This window comes from Bos grunniens, chromosome 8, assembly GCF_055505025.1.
Source record: "Bos grunniens cultivar Pamir isolate PY7600 chromosome 8, Bosgru_T2T1.0, whole genome shotgun sequence".
NCBI lineage: Eukaryota > Metazoa > Chordata > Mammalia > Artiodactyla > Bovidae > Bos > Bos grunniens.
Genome location: NC_141172.1, coordinates 69,344,058 through 69,362,790, shown reverse-complemented (window position 1 = coordinate 69,362,790; position 18,733 = coordinate 69,344,058). Strand labels below are relative to the sequence as shown.

Below are 18,733 nucleotides of genomic sequence, written 5' to 3'. Positions count from 1 at the left end.
GCTGAGCTGGCCAGCAGCGGGGGGGAGGAGCCCAAAGGAGCATGGGATTGCTGTACTCAGGTCCCATCACCCTCTACTTTCTCTCCCCCTGTTCCAGTGTTTCCTTTTGTTTCCATCTCCAAACCTGAGCGGTAAAGGATGGGGGGAAAGAGAAGTTTCTCATTGCACCAAGAAGCACTGCTTCCAGGGCTGAAGCTCTGAAAAACCTCTGCCACCTTCTCAGGCCTGGTTGCCCACACCCCGGAAGCAATGCTGGCAGAGGGCAAGCCTTCTACTTGCGGCTTCTGGCAGCTGCACCACAGAGGTGGAAGCCTGGAGTTGGGCTCTGAAGGCTTAAGTTCTACCCTGACTTTTCCAGTGAGGATTTGAGTAGGCTCCACGTGGAAAGGCCCACAAAGCCACTATAACCCTTCAGTTCCATAAATGGAGACGTGGGGCCAACAGAGGTAGGACCCTGCCTGCCCACTGCTGCTCCCTGGGAGGGGGCTGCCTGTGCAGACCAGGACACACAGCTTCCCAGCAGGAGAATTTCCCCTTTGATGCTAGGGTTCTCCAACCCACAGACAAGATGCCACAGTCCTCAGCTCTCTCCCCGATGCCCGCCTCCAAGAGTTGTCTCCCGGCCAGCCATGGAATCAGGACCTCTGCACAGGGCCACTGCTCTGGTCCACGAGGCCAGGCTCCCTCCTGTCTGTGCTGAGCTATGTTGGCTGGTGAGAGCAGCTCCACCCAAAGGGTCCTGGTTATGCGAGTCCTCTGTCCCTGGGAGGTGGAGGGGGCGATGCAGAGGAGCAGAGGGGCAAAGACAAGTGGGGACAACAGCAGCAGGGTCAGAAGAGGGTGGCAGCATCTCAGACCACAGCCGAGGAGGAGGATGGGGACGCCGAGGAGGCGGCCGAAGAGGACGCCGAGGACGGACTATTCCAGAACGACCAGCGCCGCTTGGGCTGCCGCTTCAGGTGCAGATAGTCCTCCTTCTCGCGCTCCTTCCGGGCCCGCTGGTAGTGGTCTTCCTCCTTCAGGTACCAGACGGGTGGCCACCGGTGTTTCTCGAAATACTGCTGGTTTTCTGGGGCAGAACGGCAGTAGGGCTGGGTGAGGAAGACGCAGGAGGAGGGGCAGAGGGACTCCCACCCCTGCCCCGCTGCCATGGAACATGCCTCTGGTCCTCCTAGGCCCACATGCCAACCCCTGGGGACCAGAAGTGGAAGCCCTGCCTTCACTGAGCCCCCAAAGAGAGTCAGTTGCCCAGGGAGTGGAGCCGACGGTCCACACTGGGGAAAGGCATTTCCACTTGCGTCTTTCTTCAAAGGCAGAGGGAAGATCCTATCAAGGCTTGGAGAATAAAGCAGGCTGCGACAAGGGATGAGGGAGAAATGGTGAGAAGAGCTGTGGGCAAGAAGATGCTCGGCCTGGCTGGGCTGACAGCAGGTGCAGCTGGCAGAGCTGAGGTTCTGAGACGGGAGGTACGGGGGGTGGGGGTATGCAGGAGCTCAGATGGGAGGGAAGGCTAGGCTGAGGGGTTTGGACTTCTTCTAGAAGGTGTGGGGGCTCCACGAAAGTTTGGGACCAGGGAAGTGAGGCAGTTGGAGCCGTGCTTTAGAAAGAAAATGCTAGAAGGGTGACGAGGAGAGAGCAGGAGTGGGAGAACTGGTAGAGTACTAGGGAGGAGGGTCACAGCAAAGCAGACTGTGCCCAGTGAAGACCAACTGGGGGAGGCCAGCCACACCTCTCCCTGGATCCCATGAATCCTGGACCCCTGGATTCCTGTCAGGCCCCAGGACCTGAGACATCAATTAAGCAGAGACCAAGCTGCAGGGACCCCAGAGGATGCCCAGATCTGTGTTGTCCAAGCTGTGACTTGTGCCCATTCCCAGGTTATGAAATTAATGTCATGAGTCGTGAACAGTATTAAAAACAACTGATAAATTTTTCAATATGTGTACTCGGTCACAAGGTAAAATGTAATTCTTGATAAGCTAGAGGGGTGGAATGTGGGGATGGGAGGGAGGCTCAAGAGGCAGGGGATATATGTATAATTATGGCTGATTTGCATTGTTGTTTGGCAGAAACCAACCAACATTGTAAAAATCAACAAACAAAAATGGATTTCTTATTGTGGAGTTTGATCCACAAACATCTAAAAAACACCACCTCTAGTCTGACTGTACCTGTGAAAAGCAGAAGCTCAGAGGGGCAGAGTGAATTGCCCACAGTCTCTGGCAGGCTGGGGCTGGGGGGCCGCCCTCCACACCAGCGCTTTTTCCAGGACCCCCTCCGCTGGGCTGGGTGCATGTTTGCAGGCTACTCCCCACCCACAGGGGTCTTTGGCAGCCTCTGGGCGCCCTGGGGTCAGGTCAGAGGCTTGGACCCAAGGAGAGGGAGGCGACAAATGCCGCTGGGGATGCTCACCTGGGGACATGGCCTTCATGTCTCGGGGGAACTTGCGACACACATTGTTGTAGTTGGTGCAGATGTGGTGAAGACACCAGTCAGCCAACTGGTACGCACAGTGGAACTGGGAACAGACAGGAGCATGTCTGTGCTGGGACCCCTGGGACAAGGTCTGCACACAGATGTCTACTTTTGCCTTCAGAGCCAGAGCTTTGGCGCAGGTGGCCAAAGGCCCTGAGTCACAAAGAACCCACCTCGAGTGGCAAGGCCACACAAAACCACGATGGAATGACATGGATTTGCTCTTTGGCACCATCACCACCACCTCACCCGTGACCTGCCCCCAACAGCCCCAGAAACCCACAGTCCTATGAGGTGGCCTCCTACTGGGTCTGCCCTCCTCAGATCTGACCCCTCGTCCTCCATGCTGGGCCAGAGCAGCCTGCACTAAGGTGCTGACAACCGGGCTTAGAGAGCTGACCTCCCAGGCATATCTGCCATGTTTTAACTTCATAAACTAATCTTTAGAATGTTTGGCACCCTGAGGGCTCGTAGGGGAGATTTTGCTTGCCTGTTCTGGGTGGCTCAGACAGTAAAGAATCTGGCCGCAATGCAGGACACCTGGGTTCAGTCCCTGGGTCAGCAGGATCCCCTTGAGGAGGAAATGGCAACCCACTTCAGTATTCTTGCCTGGAGAATCCCAGAGACAGAGGAGCCTGGCAGGCTAAAGTGCACGGGGTCGCAGAGAGCCAGACATGACTGAGCAACTGACACTGTCACTTGGGAAAATGGAGGAGGAAGTTCATCTTAGATGGAGAGTCCCCAGTGTGCCTTAAATGACCCCAGCCGGCAGCAACCACGTCTATACAGGGCTCTGGTTTCCCTCCCCGGCCCAACGGTTGCCTGAAGTCTCTGTCCCTTCCTGCCACAGCCAGCCTCTTCTCTTGGCATGTTGGGGTGAATCCTCTGGCCTGCAGGATAAGATGGGTCTGCCCACTGGGGGAACCAAGTCTGTCAATGGGTTTCCTTCCTACCCACCACCTCCCAAACCCTCCCCATTTGCTGCCAACAGGCAGAGCCCAGAGCTGAGAATGTTGCAGAGATTCCTTCCCTGTCATCCTACCTGAGCCAGTTCCAGGAACACAAGGACATCCCCGTCGATGTCCACCATCATCTGGGTTGCTTCCATCAGCCCAGTCACTGTGTACTGCTCTGTGACACACACACAGCCAGGAACGGGCTGAAGAACCACAGGAGTGGACAGGCACTTCTTTATCCCCTCCCCGACCCCAGCAGGGGCCCACAGCAGGGCAAAGAGAGGTCCGGGGCAAGTCCCAACAGGCCAGGAAAGGCCATAGGAGATTTAAGTCTGCTCCTACCAGTGAGGAAACCAGGATTGGAGCAAGACTTTCCCACTGGAGATGAGGTGGGAAGTGAAGGCGGAGACTAGAATAACCTATGAAGCTTTTTAAGCTACATATGTTGCAGCAAGGAGTTATACAGGTGGGGTGAAAGCCCCCACCCCTGAGAATCAGCCATTGATACTGATGGGAGAGGGTATTAAATCTCAAATTTGCTAAGAACTATAGATTAGAACTAAGGATTAAATCAAGTTGTTCATTTTAATTTAAATTTTGTAACAAATTGTGTACTAACCTTGCATTTCATGTTAAGACCTTTCTAGGGAAGAAGTAAACACTTTGAGTTCTGAATTTTAACTGTGTCAGTATAAACTGATAAAGTATTTTATCTTTAAAAGTAATATGTCTCAGCTGAGTCCATGGGAAAAGACCTAGAAACAACAGCCATCCCAATAGCAAAAGCATTGCTAATGCAAATACTGTAGCCTTGAAATCCCATTTCCAACTACAGGAAGCCAAGACTTCTTAGAGAAATGGCTGATACGGGTATGGGGCAGGAAATGTACACAATGAACCTGGCACATCTTGTCATTCCAGAGCATCGAAAGCTCTTCTAGAGACTCTGCAGCCAACTTGAGAAGACTTCTACAGGTTAAAGGAACAGCAGAGTATCTGAGTTTCCATAAAGCTAATTGCAATTATTTAAAACCGATAGCTGGAATCAAGATTGCCGGGAGAAACATCAGTAACCTCAGATATGCAGAGGGCACCATCTTTATGGCAGAAAGCGAAGAACTAAAGAACCTCTTGATGAAAGTGAAAGAGGAAAGTGAAAAAGTTGGCTTAAAACTCAACATTCAGAAAACTAAGATCATGGCATCCGGTCCCACCACTTCATGGCAAATAGATGGGGAAACAATGGAAATACTGAGAGACTTTATTTTGGGGGGCTCCAAAATCACTGCAGATAGTGACTGATGCCGTGAAATTAAAAGATGTTTGCTCCTTGAAAGAAAAGCTATGACCAACCTAGACAGCATATTAAAAAGCAGAGACATTACTCTACCAACAAAAGTCCATCTAGTCAAAGCTATGGTTTTTCCAGTAGTCATGTATGGATGTGAGAGTTGGACTATAAAGAAGGCTGAGTGCTAAAGAATTGATGCTTTTCAATTGTGGTGTTGGAGAAGACTCTTGAGAGTCCCCTGGACTGCAAGGAGATCCAACCAGTCAATCTTAAAGGAAATCAGTCCTGAATATTCATTGGAAGGACGGATGCTGAATCTGAGACTCCAATACTTTGGCCACCTGATGTGAAGAACCGACTCATTTGAAAAGATCCTGATGCTGGGAAAGATTGAAGGCAGGAGAAGGGGACGACAGAGGACAAGATGGGTGGATGACATCACTGACGTGATGGACATGAGTTTGAGTAGGCTTCAGAAGTTGGTGATGGACAGGGATGCCTGGCATGCTGCAGTCCATAGGGTCACAAAGAGTTGAACACGACTGAGCAACTGACCTGAACTAAAAACCAATAGAGTATGTTCAAGTCCAAAAATTCATAATCATATGTAATATTAATAACAAAAAATCAACTGGTCACTCTCAAAAGATGATAGCAAACAAATGTGTGTCTTGAAAACTGGTAAACAGGGACTTCCCTGATGGTCCAGTGGCCAAAACTCTACACTTCCAATGCAGGGGACCAGGTTCAACCCCTGGAAAGGGAGCTAGATCCCACATGCCGCAACTAAAGATCCTTCATGGCACCACTAAGACTCCACTGCAGCCAAATAAGTACATAAATATAAGAGAAAAGAAAAACAACTGGTGAGTTAAAATACCACATATTCACCTGCCTTTCCTACATGAACTATTCTACTGGGAAATCAAACCATAGGTGAGGGAAAGTTTCCCTCCTTTTGAAAGTATTCTAACAGATTAAAAAAAAAAAAAAAAAGACCGAACTGGAATATTACCATTTCACAACACTTAATAAATGAATGGATCCAGGCAATAAAATTCAAAGGCTGCTAACACCACAAAAAGCGAGAAAAACAGATGATCTATGTTTCTTGATGAAAAACAGAAACAGCCTACAAAATGTAGTCTCACCAAAAGAAGACTGGATCTAATCTAGCCTCTAGACCTGAAGGCCAGTTGATAAGACGGAAACATGGTGGACTACAGGAAGGCGATCAGTAAAAAAATCTAGGTTCCCTGGATCAGAGGGTTTTTCCAACATATCCCAAGGGAAAGTTCTGTTTTTGTTTTTAACAGACAAGGAACTTACAGATTAAAAAAACCTTAAAAGATATATAAAAAATAAAATCATGCTATAGTGTTTCAGGATGCACACTTGGATGATATAACTATGAAGAAGAGTAAGGAAGAGCAGTTATAAAATCTTAGAGCAATAGGCAGAACGGTTACTTCGGGGTGGGGAGGGCCTATGGTTGAGAGGGACAGACTGGGGGCTCTGGTGTGGCGAGCAAGGGCCACTTGGTTTGTAATAATTTATCAAGATGAACACATATTACATGCTTTATGTGCAATATTTAACATTTTAAAAATTAAGCTTAAATTAATAACTTCATAGTAAGCTTATATCACAAAACATGTCACTTATTATACAACACTTGGCATTTTCCACTGTTCCTTGGCAAGGTACATAGAAACATATTTTTTAAATGTGTTTTTTAGCGATTATGAAGCATTTCCCAGGAAAGGCCATTCAAGGTTATTTTCTATAATCCTTTCCATGCAGCAGTGAGAGGTAACATTATTAATGGCTACCTTGCAAAAGCCATCCACGTGTGCTTAACCAGTGTGCCTGTTTGACTTGTCTCTGATTGCTTGCTATGATGAAACAAACTTAAAGAAACACCTGAATACATTTTTTTTTCATTTGGGCCATTTCTGTGTAGCAAATCTTTCAAAAGTTATTTAGTCTAAGAGTTTTGGACTGTTTTCTGTGTTCTGGGAATGCTGCACCACTTTTTCAAATTGTTGTAGCTGTGATCTTATTTATTTTTTATTTATTTATTGGTTGAACCACTCAGCATGCAGGATCTTAGTTCCCTGACCAGGGATCAAACCCATACCCCCTGCAGTGGAAGTGCAGCCTTAACCACCAGACCACCAGGGAATTCTGCAGTTGAAATCTTTAGAAGCCTCTTACTCCCTGCCCTAAAGCCCTCAGTGTCCCCTGGCCTGCCTCTGCAGGCTCAGCTCTTAATATTTGATTCTGGTCAATCATTTCCACCTCTTCCAGGGACCAAGCGCCACCTTTCAACTCATTTCTCATCATAGGATCGCTGCTTCCCTCATAGCCAAGTCCTAATCTTGATCATCTGCCAAGGGCCACAGCAGCTCTGACACCAGGTCCTTCCCTGAACCTCAACTCAGTATCTGAGGCCTTGCTCTCTGCTGCCGACCCACCCAAGGACATTAACCTGGACATCAATGCCAGTACAGGTACCAACACCAACATCAATGGAACACACATGCTGACTCCAGCTCAGGAGCACCACCTGTCGGCGGGCACCACAGGCTCCACATGACTTCTCATCTGCACTGCACCATCTCTCCTCCTGCCCTGGCACCCCAAGCGCTGCTCCTTGGTCTCCCTCCTGCCCCAGCCCCTGCTCCACCCAAGCCTCTGGGGTTGGTCCATCCTGAAACCTGAGCTCTAGCTCACAGGATCTTCCAGGAATCAAAGAATTAGGAGTGACCAACAATTAGGTCAATGTTTACTGTGTTTCTAGAAGAAAGAGAAAGGGAAGGTGGAAGAGAAGAAGGAAATGAGAAAGGGGAAGAAAAACGAAAGGAAGGAGGAGGAGATGCAAGGGTAGGAATGAGGAATGGTGTTCTGTTCTTTCTGGCTTCTTAAGCTTGCCTAAGTGTGGCCAAGCTGAGAACCTCGAGCCCTGGCATCTACTGGTGCCCACTTGCTGCACTGCAATAACCTCTAGAGAGACCTATAAGGTGACCCCACCAAGCATCCCTCTCACACATTTCCTTACATCCACGTCCTCACCACAACCCCAATACGCACCGATGTATCTCACGCTATGTAAACGTATCCCCTTGGTGCTGGCGGCCTGTCCCCTAGGAGGAGACAGGTGAGAGAAGAAATCACGACTCCCAGGGGGTCCCCTGACTCCTCCTCCTCCCTGGAGGCCCCTCCCCTGGGCTTAGCTACCTGTGAGGGCGACCAAGTGTGGCAGGCAGAGGCGGTTGGCCAGGATGATGAGTTTCATGTCGTCCAGGTCGGGGCTGGAGGTGAACATGCCAGTGTACAGGTACTCCAGCACAGCCCGCATGCAGCTCTTGCTTGTGAAAGGAAATACCACCTGCGGGTGGGAAGGAATGGAGCAGGCTGCAGCAAGGTCCAGCTTTAGGGAAAGAGCAGCAGTTCTGAAGAACTCAGAAGGCCCTGGCCTGGACAGTTGGTCTCCCATAGACAGGCTGCCACCCCTCTGCGGTCCCTGGACCTGCTCAGAACACCTCCTTCCCCAAAGGCTAATCTCCCACACCAACAGCCTGCAATGAACCCATCTGCTGAGCACCTGTGAGCAGGGCTCCAACAGCTTTTAAAAGGACCTGGACTCACGTTAGCATCTTTCTGGTTTGGAGGAAGCATGAAGGAGTCCTTCCAGTCACCTGCACCTGGCCCCACTCTATCCTTCGGGGAGCAGTGCAAGTGGGATGTGGATGAACGGAGCGAACACCAGCTGGTCTCTCTGGGCTGCTCAAAGCTACAGCTCTGGGCCTCTGGGATCTCTCCAGAGCGGGACCAACACAAAAACTGCTTTCTCATCAGCCGCCAGCCTCTCCAGGCTGCACTGGGAATTGGCTGGAACTTTACAGCTGCTTCTGTGACTCTGGAGAGTTCCCATCTCACACGTTGCACATCTCAACCCACTCATGCTTCAGGGAGCAGAGACAACTCAAATCTCGAACTCTCCGCTTCACTTCCCAGAAGGACTCCCTTTCCAGTGTGTGCTAAGTCGCTTAAGTCATGTCCGACTCTGTGTGACCCTATGGACTGTAGCCCGCCAGTCTCCTCTTTCCATGGGATTCTCCAGGTAAGAATACTGGAAAGGGGTGCCCTTCCCTCCTCCAAAGGATCTTCCTGACTCAGAAACCTTAGGAAATGCCTTCTCTGGGTTACAGGATGCTATGCTCTAACATTCTTTGTTCAGCTTTTCATTCAAGTGTTTGCTGAGCACTGACTAAGGGACCAGAGCTAAGAAGGGTACTCAGGAGAAATAAAAGACCTTATCCGCATACTCAAGGGAAACTTCAGATCAGCTGGAGAAACTTGGTGTGGACCCTTGGAACTTTAAGTAGATTCACAAAGGAAGACACTGTTAACTACAAGGCTGAGGGATGGACAGTCAGTGTCACAGTTCAGAGAAGGGTAGAAAGGAGGTCAGACTTGAACCCCAGTCTTGATTTGGCTAGAACTCCCACTGACTCCTGATGTTTCCTCTTAGTAATTTTCTACCCACTGACTCCCTACCATACACCTTGACTATAAACCCCACTTGATTATGCTCAACTAAGAATTAAAACCAGTTCTATACTGAGGTCTCTTTTCCCCTATTGCAATAGTTTCTGAATAAAAATCTGTTCTTACTGCTTTAAGAAAAAAGTTTTTTCTCAACTATAGAGCTAGGATGTGACCATAATTGCCCATCTTGGTATACTGCAAAGTCCTTGGCTATAGGAGCCATCTCATAAACTTCTCTTGGGCCCATCACTTGGTGGTTTGTACAGAGTCAAGGCTGAAGGAAGCACCATGAAGTGACAGATGCCTCAGATGGAAAGGGAGTAAGCCTCTCTCCCTCCCAGCTGTTTCCATCCTAGCCTTACCTCCCTGGTGGAACTCTCCACAAGTGACCCCCGCAAACATGGCAGCCATCCAGTCACAGCTAGAAATCAACAGGGGCTTGTGGGCACTGATGGTGCCATCATCCAGGATGAAGGTCACATCTGTTGGGTGAGAGAAGATGCATCACGTGAGGATGGGGTGAAAGAATATGGGACAACCAACCCCACAGGTCGACACTGCTCCCAGATGACTGCTTCCTCCTGAAGCCACAGTCTGTGAGCACCACATGACCCAATCTCAAGCTGGGGGCTCTAGGTTTCAGGAGCAGAGCCACGGTATCTCCAGGACATCAGTGGCTGAGATGACTCAGAATGCTACTCGGACCAACCCAGATTCTGCAGAAGGCTCCTGGAGGGAAGTCCCCTGCCTTTGGGACCCCAGCTCCTAAAGCCTGTTTCATACGTGAGAAGGTGCCTTTGGCCAAGCACTCCTTAACCCGGTTTGTCTGGTGGACATGGAAGGCCTTGGTGGTCTCCTGGTTCATGAAGGCCTCGTTGTTGAGGATGTTGGCCACCATCATGCACAGATCAAAGACCTCAAGCAGCTCAGCGATGTGGGCGATGTGCATGAGGTCTCGCTCGTTCTCGTCCAGCTCCCCTGTGTACAGGTACTTGAGAACAGCCCGGAACGGCCCTGGCTGGATGGAGTTGTCCATTTTCACCACCACCATCAGCCGGGATTTATAAGTCAGTGGGTCTTCTGTCATCTCTTCCTGGATGCTCACAAAAGCTCGGCTCCAGGAAGACAGCACTCGACCCCACCCAGGCAGGTACCCTGTCCCATTGCCCCGTAAGATCCCGTCGCTGGTGGATGCCTGGAGCCCAGCGTGCCCAGAGCCCCCACCCTCCTCCACACTCTCACACACATCAAAGCTGGCTGCCCGGAGCAGGAAGTCCCGGCCATGGTGGTGGTGGTGATGGTGGTGGTGGTGATCAGGGTGACCCCGGTGGTCCTCTGAGCGGGGACCCTCTGACCCGGAGGGTCCCCCCAGCTCCCCCTCACTCAGGTCCATGAGGAACCGGTCGTAGAACTTGGAGGAGGATGTGGAGAGGTAGATATTGTGCGCGGAGATGCGCACCCGCTCCCGAAGCACAAGGATGATGTCTGCACACAGCGGGTCCTCCAGGAGGTGGGCAGGGCACTCCTCGCTGCTGGAGGGGGGGTCGGGCACCACAATGAGCGGGGGCGGCGGCTTGGGGGGCAGGAAAGGCGCCTGCAGCAGGGGCCGCTGCACATTGCGGAGGTGGGACTTCCAGAACTGCAGGTGCCGGCGGGAGATAAGCGCTGCCCGGATGGCGTTGTCGAACACATCCTTGATACCGAACTGCGCCACCACGCTCGTCTCGTAGTAGGGGATACCCATCTCTTTGGCCACCTCTTGGCCCTTCTCCAGGGGAAGGATCTCATTGGGCTTGATGGCCTGGCACGTTCAAGAAGGGAAGTCAAATTCATGTCGGTGGCGGAGGAGTTGGGGGCAGGGAGATGCATTCCCCCGATCCTGTGTGTTTTTCACCTGACTGGGGGCATCCCTGCTGAGGATCTGGGTCTAAGCCCCGTTCCTGCCCTGCTCATTTCCACTCCCTTTCTCCTCTGTTTGGCCAGATCCCTTCTTCTTCCAGGAAGCCCTCCATTGTCTATGGGAGGCCTGGGTGATCTCCCCGGCTCAAAGTAATGGGAGGGCTGACTACCTCTCTGGCAATTAGCATGCTGGTTTTTAACATATTCACCTATCCAGTTCATCTCCCAGCAAGATTATAAGCTCCTTTCATACAAAGATTACCTCTCCTTCTCTCCTCATGATGCTTAGCTCAGTATTATCCACTCAGTGTGTAATGGATGGATGGATGAAAGAATGATCATTCTTACTGGCTCCCTATGTGAGTCTGCTTCAAATGGAGAGAGAGAAGTGAGGCTCTGTGCATTCTCTCAGGGCTGAGCAGGGAGTTGAGAGACACACAACTTCCCCCCACTTCCTCTTCCCCTTCCTCATCTGCCACCTTTCCCTCCCTAGGCACCCTCCCTAGGCAAGGGTCTCCTGGCCCTATTGACAGCATCCAGGTCAGCGTAACGCAGGTCCAGTTGGCAGCCCAGCAAGATGACAGGTGCTCGGGGACAAAGGGCTTGATTTCTGGGAACCACATGGTCTTGAAATGGTGGAGGGAGTTGGGGTTGGCAATGGAGAAGCACAGAACCACCACATCAGATCTGGGGTGGGAGAGAGTGAGGTTATAGGCAGAAAAAGCTAGTGATAGGTTCCCTGCTGCTGGAACAAGGGAGAGCACATACCCAACGGCACCCCTACACTGCAGTCCCACAACTGTCATATGGATCGGCTCACGTGATCTTCCCCAAAACATTTAATCATAGCACCTATTTCTGTACCCCCAAGTTAGCACTTGAGAGCTTTCAAAGATTCTTGGGTTGACCTCACAGCTCTCTTGAGATTTAGACATGACCACTTTTACCATCTCATCTGAGAAAACTCATCTCAGAACAGCCTTCCTAATTGCTCAAAGTCCCAGCGTTACTGGTTAACAGGGGAGAACTGAAACCAGGCCTTCCTCAAAGTCCCAGTGTTACTGGTTAACAGGGGAGAACTGAAACCAGGCCGCCCGACTGCAAAGCCGGCTCCCTGCCCACCCAGGCTGCCTTCCCGTCAAGGGTCTCCCAGGGCTCTTTTCTCCACTCCTTCCTCCCAGTTTCACAGAGTGAAACTCCTTCCACTCAGTTTCACAGAGTGTCCTCATACCTCGGGGAAAAACCCCATCCACTTGGCTCCCTGAGGCAGCGGGGGCCTTCCCTACCTCCCATAAGCAAAGCGCCGGTCTTTGTGGTGGTCTCCGAAGGTGTCCCAGAGGCGGAGAGACACGCTCACATCGTCCACCACGTCTCGGGAACGTTCCAGCACCTGGAAGGGGTGGGGGAAGGGGGTGGGACAGGGAGAGGGGAGGGAAGCGAAGGCAATGGTTCCTGGGGGCCCTGCATGCCAACTTGGGGTGGGGTCAGCTCACTCCTGGGTCCCACAGCATGGGGGCTGGAGGGACAACTAGTGTCTCCCTCTGTGTGTCCTAGAACACCTGAGTCCCCTAACAAGAGCTGGCCAGGACAGAAGAGACTCCAGAGGGCAGACAGTCACGGGAGTGATGCGATCTCCCAAGGAGCCCATCCTTGTTCCCAGCTGTACCTGCCAATCAGATGTTTCCCAGCCTTGGGTCTTCTGGTATCATTAGCCAGCAGTTTCTTTTCTCCCAGCAGCTCTCATCTCTCCAAAGCACCACCCCTTTCCCAGCTCCAGGGCTTCCCATTACTGGGGGCTATGTTACACAAGATGCCCCAGGCTTCTGCTCAGACAAACACAAAGGGCTGAGGACCCCTCCCCTGGGGTGGGCTCCCCTCAGGCCTCTCCCAGGGATCTGTGCTCTTCAGCTGCCTCTACTCAAACTTTAAAGGGCTTCTGTGAACTCAGCATAGGGCCCCTCTGGAGAGATCCCATAGACTTACAAACGTAAGAGAGGCCATAGACTTACAAACTTACCTCTTGGCATACCCGATACTGGTCAATGGCCCAAACCGTGGGCACGTGGGTGGCAAGCAGCTGGTACTGGGTGAGGGTGGCATTGCAGGCCCGGGCACAGATAAGCCTGGTCTTGCCCACAGCGTTGTCCCCCACCACCACGCACTTGATGGTCTCTACGTTTGGCCTTTCATAATCCATGTCAGAATCCATTAATTGGGACCTGAGGGAGAGAAGAGAAGCAGTCAAGACAACTTCCCACACCAGCCCCTGAGGGCCAGGGCCAGCAGCTCTTCTCTGCCGGGGCTGCCCCCTCTCTGAGCATTTGAGCAGAGAGGAGGACAAGGGAGTGGGTAGCTTTCCAGGCCCAGGCTCCACAGGGGCCCGAGGAGACAGGAGTCCCTTCAGGCTGAGAGGCACAGCTCCACTGGGTGAATCTCTGGTCTTCCTCCTGTTGTCTCCATCCTCCAGCAGCAGGGCTTCTGGTTGGGGAATGCCAGAGAGAGATCCCAAGGCGGAGTCTGCTCGGGGGCTGGTCCCCACTCTCCTGGGAAGAGAGGTGTCTGCCTAGGAAGCCCATTTATCATCTGCTCTCCTCCTCCAGCTTTGTCTTAATTTTATTTCCTCTTCAGGTCCCACTCCAGCTCATAGCTACACCCCTTCCCCACAGTATATGGTGATGTATTTTACAACTTAGAAAAATTCTGTATCCCTAAAACACGTAGTGTTTCTTTTGTGGAAAAAATATTTATGAGTGAGATTGTATGATATTGTGGCAGGAGGTTGGGTGGAGGACAGTAGAGAAGTACCAGTGAGTATAAATTTCATATTTTGTACCCAGCACATAGCTCAACACTTAGATATTGTTCAATTAAAAAAGAAAGAAAGAAATCACCTAGACCTGCATTCTGGTTTCATCTCTATTAGTAAAGAGCTACACGCACTCAGAGAGGCAGGTTTCCTCTCAGATTCCTCCTCTGTGAAGTAAAGGTTTCTACATTATGATCTTGAGTTTTTTTCCTAGCTCCTGCTTTCTGATTTTAAATGTAGTATCTCCTGTAAATGTGTGATTGCAGAAATCCTCTGGTTCGGGAGTCTGAAGAACAGAGTGTCACCTAAACATAAGTGTGTCATGGCTGTGAGATTCCTATACTGATGCCCCAATATGTTTTTGGCCAGATACTAAAGCAGCCTAACTTCAGCCATGAAGTACAAATATTGCAGATATTTCAAACACTGCAATGCCTCTGTGATGCACAACGCCCCATGTCATTTCTCCTGCTTATTGGCAATGCCTCATCATTGTTGTATAAATATGCATACCCTGTTGCATTCCCCATTTATTTCTAGTTCTCATCCCTATGATTTACAGCCATCAGGACTTGGCGAAAAGAGGAATGAGAAGGAAAATACATTATTCTTAGCTTGTGAGGTTTACTAAAAGATTCTTACTCCTTGGAAGGAAAGTTATGACCAACCTAGACAGTGTATTAAAAAGCAGAGACATTACTTTGCCAACAAAGGTCCGTCTAGTCAAGGCTATGGTTATTCCAGTGGTCATGTATGGATGTGAGAGTTGGACTATAAAGAAAGCTGAGCGCCGAAGAATTGATGCTTTGAACTGTGGTGTTGGAGAAGACTCTTGGGAGTCCCATGGATTGCAAGGGGATCCAACCGGTCCATCCTAAAGGAGATCAATCCTGGGTGTTCATTGGAAGGACTGATATTGAAGCTGAAACTCCAATACTTTGGCCACCTGATGCGAAGAAATGACTCATCTGAAAAGACCCTGATGCTTGGAAAGATTGAGGGCAGGAGGAGAAGGGGACAACAGAGGATGAGATGGTTGGATGGCATCACCGACTCAATGGACATGGGTTTGGGTGGACTCTGGGAGTTGGTGATGGACAGGGAGGCCTGGCGTGCTGAAGTTCATGGGGTCACAAAGAGTCAGACAGAACTGAGCGACTGAACCGAACTGAACTGAACTGTGAGGTTTACAGAGGGAGAAGGCAGGCTTGTTAATATTCTGTTCAGGCACTGCTGTGTTATGGGAGACGTTCCCAATCTCTTTCTTTCCTCTTCCTTCCTTCCTGCTCTAGGCTGGATTAGGTGTCGCTCCTTATCCTTCTGTAAGCTTGTGTTCCTATCATTTAATGTGCCAGATTGTTTCCTTTTATTTATTTTATTATTATTGGCTGCACTAGATCTTTGTTGCTGGGCGGGTGGGGGGTTTTCTGTAGTTCTGGCAAGTGGGGGCTACTCTGCGTTGCAGTGCGTGAGCTTCTCACTGCGGTTAGGTGGCTTCTCTGTTGCAGGACACAGGCTCTAGGGGCATGGGCTTCAGTAGTTGCGGCTCCTGGGCTCTAGAGTGTAGGCTAAGCAGTTGTGGCACATGGGTTTAGTTGCTTAGAGGCACTTAGGATCTTCCCAGACCAGGGATCAGACTCATGTCCCCTGCATTGGCAGGCGATTCTTACCCACTGTCCCACCAGCGAAGACCCCACGTTGTTTTCTAAGTTTCCGTTTCTGTGCCTGTATCTCTGACTGGCTGAAGTGCCCTCCTGTTAGGGACTGTGTTCTTAATTATGTTTGTTTCTAGCACAGTGCCTGGCATATCCGGAGGACTTTGTTGAATGAATAAATGAATGAATTTAATTGACCAAACTCTGAATAAAGAAACAATTTAATCAAAGCCTATCTGTTATTTACCTGCATACAATGTATTAATACAGTCGTTGAATCTTTGATCTATTTGAATGACTGTTTCTTAGCTGTTTGGGGCTGAAACACCTCTAAATTTGATTGCCTCCATGTTGAGACTGAGGAGTTTGAGCAAAGAACAGGTGTGGGAAATCCTTTTTCTTTCTTCAAAGCACCCAGACCACAGAGGCTGTTGCTATCTACCTATTAACAGCCACGACTCTTTAGAATGACTCAGTGACCATTTGTGATTCTGTTCAATTTCACTCCAAAGAATTTATCCCCGTTTATTTTTTTTTAATATTTATTTATTTGGCAGCGTTGGGTCTGACCGGTGGCATGCAGGATCTTTTATTGTGGCACCTGGGCTCAGTAGTTGAGGCTTAGTCACATGTGGGATCTTAGTTCTTTGATCAGGGATGAAACCCATATCCCCTGCATTGGAAGGCAGATTCTTAACCACTGGATCACCAGGCAAGTCCAAATGTATCACTTTTTCATTTCACTGTCTTCTCTTCCACTCTTTCCCTCTAAATTGTTCTATATTTCCAGTCCAGCATGTAAGTAACTTGGAAGCCATCATTTTGTCCTAACAAAGATCTGAAAAAGCAATAAATGAACAACTCTTAGACCCATCAGAGAACTGAGGTCAAAGGGCAAACTTCTATCACAAAAACTGGGGAAACAGTTAAGCTACAGAGAATCACACTTACTAAGCAGACACCTGCAAGAGAAATCCTCCTTTGAATCCAGCATCAAAGTATCAAAAAACTATATGTGTGGATAAGTCTGAAAATTAAAAATACCAAGAAGGTCAGTCTTAGAAGGAATCCCTCTAAGTGAGGAGTTTTACTTCCAGGAGCTCTGCCAGGTTCTCGAAGTGAAGATTTAAAAAAAATCCTGTTGCTTCCGGCAGGGAGGAGGGGGACACTAGCAATTGAATCAGGGTTTAGGAGAAACTTTTTTTTGGTGTTCTTTGGAAGGAATGATGCTAAAGCTGAGACTCCAGTACTTTGGCCACCTCATGCGCAGAGTTCACTCATTGGGAAAGACTGATGCTGGGAGGGATTGGGGGCAGGAGGAGAAGGGGACGACAGAGGATGAGATGGCTGGATGGCATCACCGACTCGATGGACATGAGTTTGGGTGAACTCTGGGAGTTGGTGATGGACAGGGAGGCCTGGCGTGCTGCGATTCATGGGGTCGCAGAGAGTCAGACACGACTGAGTGACTCAACTGAACTGAAGTGTGGTTTTATTAACCATTCAAGTACAGGAGGATCTGGGAGTGTTAGTCTCAGTTGTATCCGACACTTTGCAACCCCCATGGTCTGTAGCCCACCAGGCTCCTCTGTCCATGGCATTTCCCAGCAAGAATACTGGATTAGTTTGCCATGCCCTCCTCCAGGGGTTCTTCCCGACCTGGGGATCGAAACTGGGTTTCCCGCATTGCTGGCGGATATTTTACCATCAAAGCCACCAGGGAAGTAGCATCCAGGAAGATGTGGGCAAAATCAGGATTTCAAAGTTTCAGCATCTTAACAGTATGAAGGAAGTCCCTACATACTCTCCTCAAAAATGCTTTTCTGCAGCTTTTGATATGAGCAAACCATTTTCTTCTTTAGCTTGTTGATGTGGTGGATTACGCTGAATGATTTTCCGATATTAAACCAGTCTTGCATACCCGGGATAAATCCCACTTGGTCATGGTGTATCTTTCTTCTTATGCTTGATTAGATGTGCTAATGTTTTGTTGAGGATTTTTGCATGGACATTTGAAAGATATTAGTCTGTAGTTGTCTTTTCTTGTAATGTCTTTTGTTTTGATATTAGGGTAATGCAGGCCTCATAGAATGAGTTAGGAAGTATTCCCTCTGCTTCTATTTTCTGGAAGAGACTGTGGAAAACTGGTAGAATTTCTTCTTTAAATGTTTGGTAGAACTCACCAGTGAACCCATCTGGGCCTGGTACTTTCTGTTTGGGTATTTTATTCATTACTGATTTGATTTCTTTAACAGATATAGGCCTATTCAGATTGTCTATTTCTTCTTGTTTAAGTTTTGGTAGATTTCTAATCTACCAAATAGAATTGGTCCATTTTATCAGGGTTATCAAATTCATAGACATAATAGTAGTTCATAATATTACTTTATTATTCTGTCAACATCCCTGGGATTAGTTGTTATGGTCTCTGCTTCTTCCTTGAAATTTGTAATTTCTCTCTCTCTCTCCACCACCTCCCCCCACTTCTCTCTGTCCCATGAACCTCATGGGAGATTTCTCAATTTTACTGATCTTTTCAAACATCCAGCTTTGGTCTGGTTGATATTCTTTATTAATTTCCTGTTTTCAATTGTGTTGATCTTTGCTCTGGTTTTTATTTGTTCTTTTCTTTCTCTTACTTTGAATTTAACTTGCTCTTCTTTTTTCTAGTTTTCTAAGATGAAATCTTAGATTATTGATTTTAGATCTTCCTTCCTTTCTAACATGTGCATTCGTTGCTACAAACTTGCCCCCATGCACTGCTTGTGCTGCAGCCCACAAAGTTTAATACATTTTATTTTTACTTCCATTTAGTTCAAAATATTCCATTTCTCTAAATCCTTTTTCATTTGACCATGTGTGATTGAGAAATTATTATTTAATTTCCAAGTATTTTAGGATTTTCCAGTTGTTTCTGTTATCGATTTCTATAGTTTTATTCCATTGTGGTTTGAGAGCAGACATTGTAAGGTTTTTATTCTTTAAAACTTGGTAAGGAGTGTTTTATGGCCCAGACTGTGATCTATCTATCTTGGTGAATATTCCACGTCAGCTTGAAAAGAACATGTATTCTGTTGCTGTTGGATGAAGTAGACTA

The 18,733-nt window shown here is 48.9% G+C and overlaps 1 pseudogene across 1 annotated transcript; it reads right to left on the bottom strand.

The window, feature by feature from the left end:
- Nucleotides 1-754: 754 nt before the first annotated feature.
- LOC147367351 (rho-related BTB domain-containing protein 2-like) lies at nucleotides 755-13,410 on the bottom strand (annotated as a pseudogene). Its single transcript, XR_015170030.1, has 9 exons — nucleotides 13,193-13,410; nucleotides 12,462-12,565; nucleotides 11,671-11,862; nucleotides 10,060-11,077; nucleotides 9,639-9,758; nucleotides 7,963-8,113; nucleotides 3,518-3,606; nucleotides 2,413-2,518; nucleotides 755-1,069 (listed from the first exon to the last, which is right to left on the bottom strand). The product of XR_015170030.1 is annotated as a rho-related BTB domain-containing protein 2-like (transcript).
- Between the last annotated feature and the right edge of the window lie 5,323 nt (nucleotides 13,411-18,733).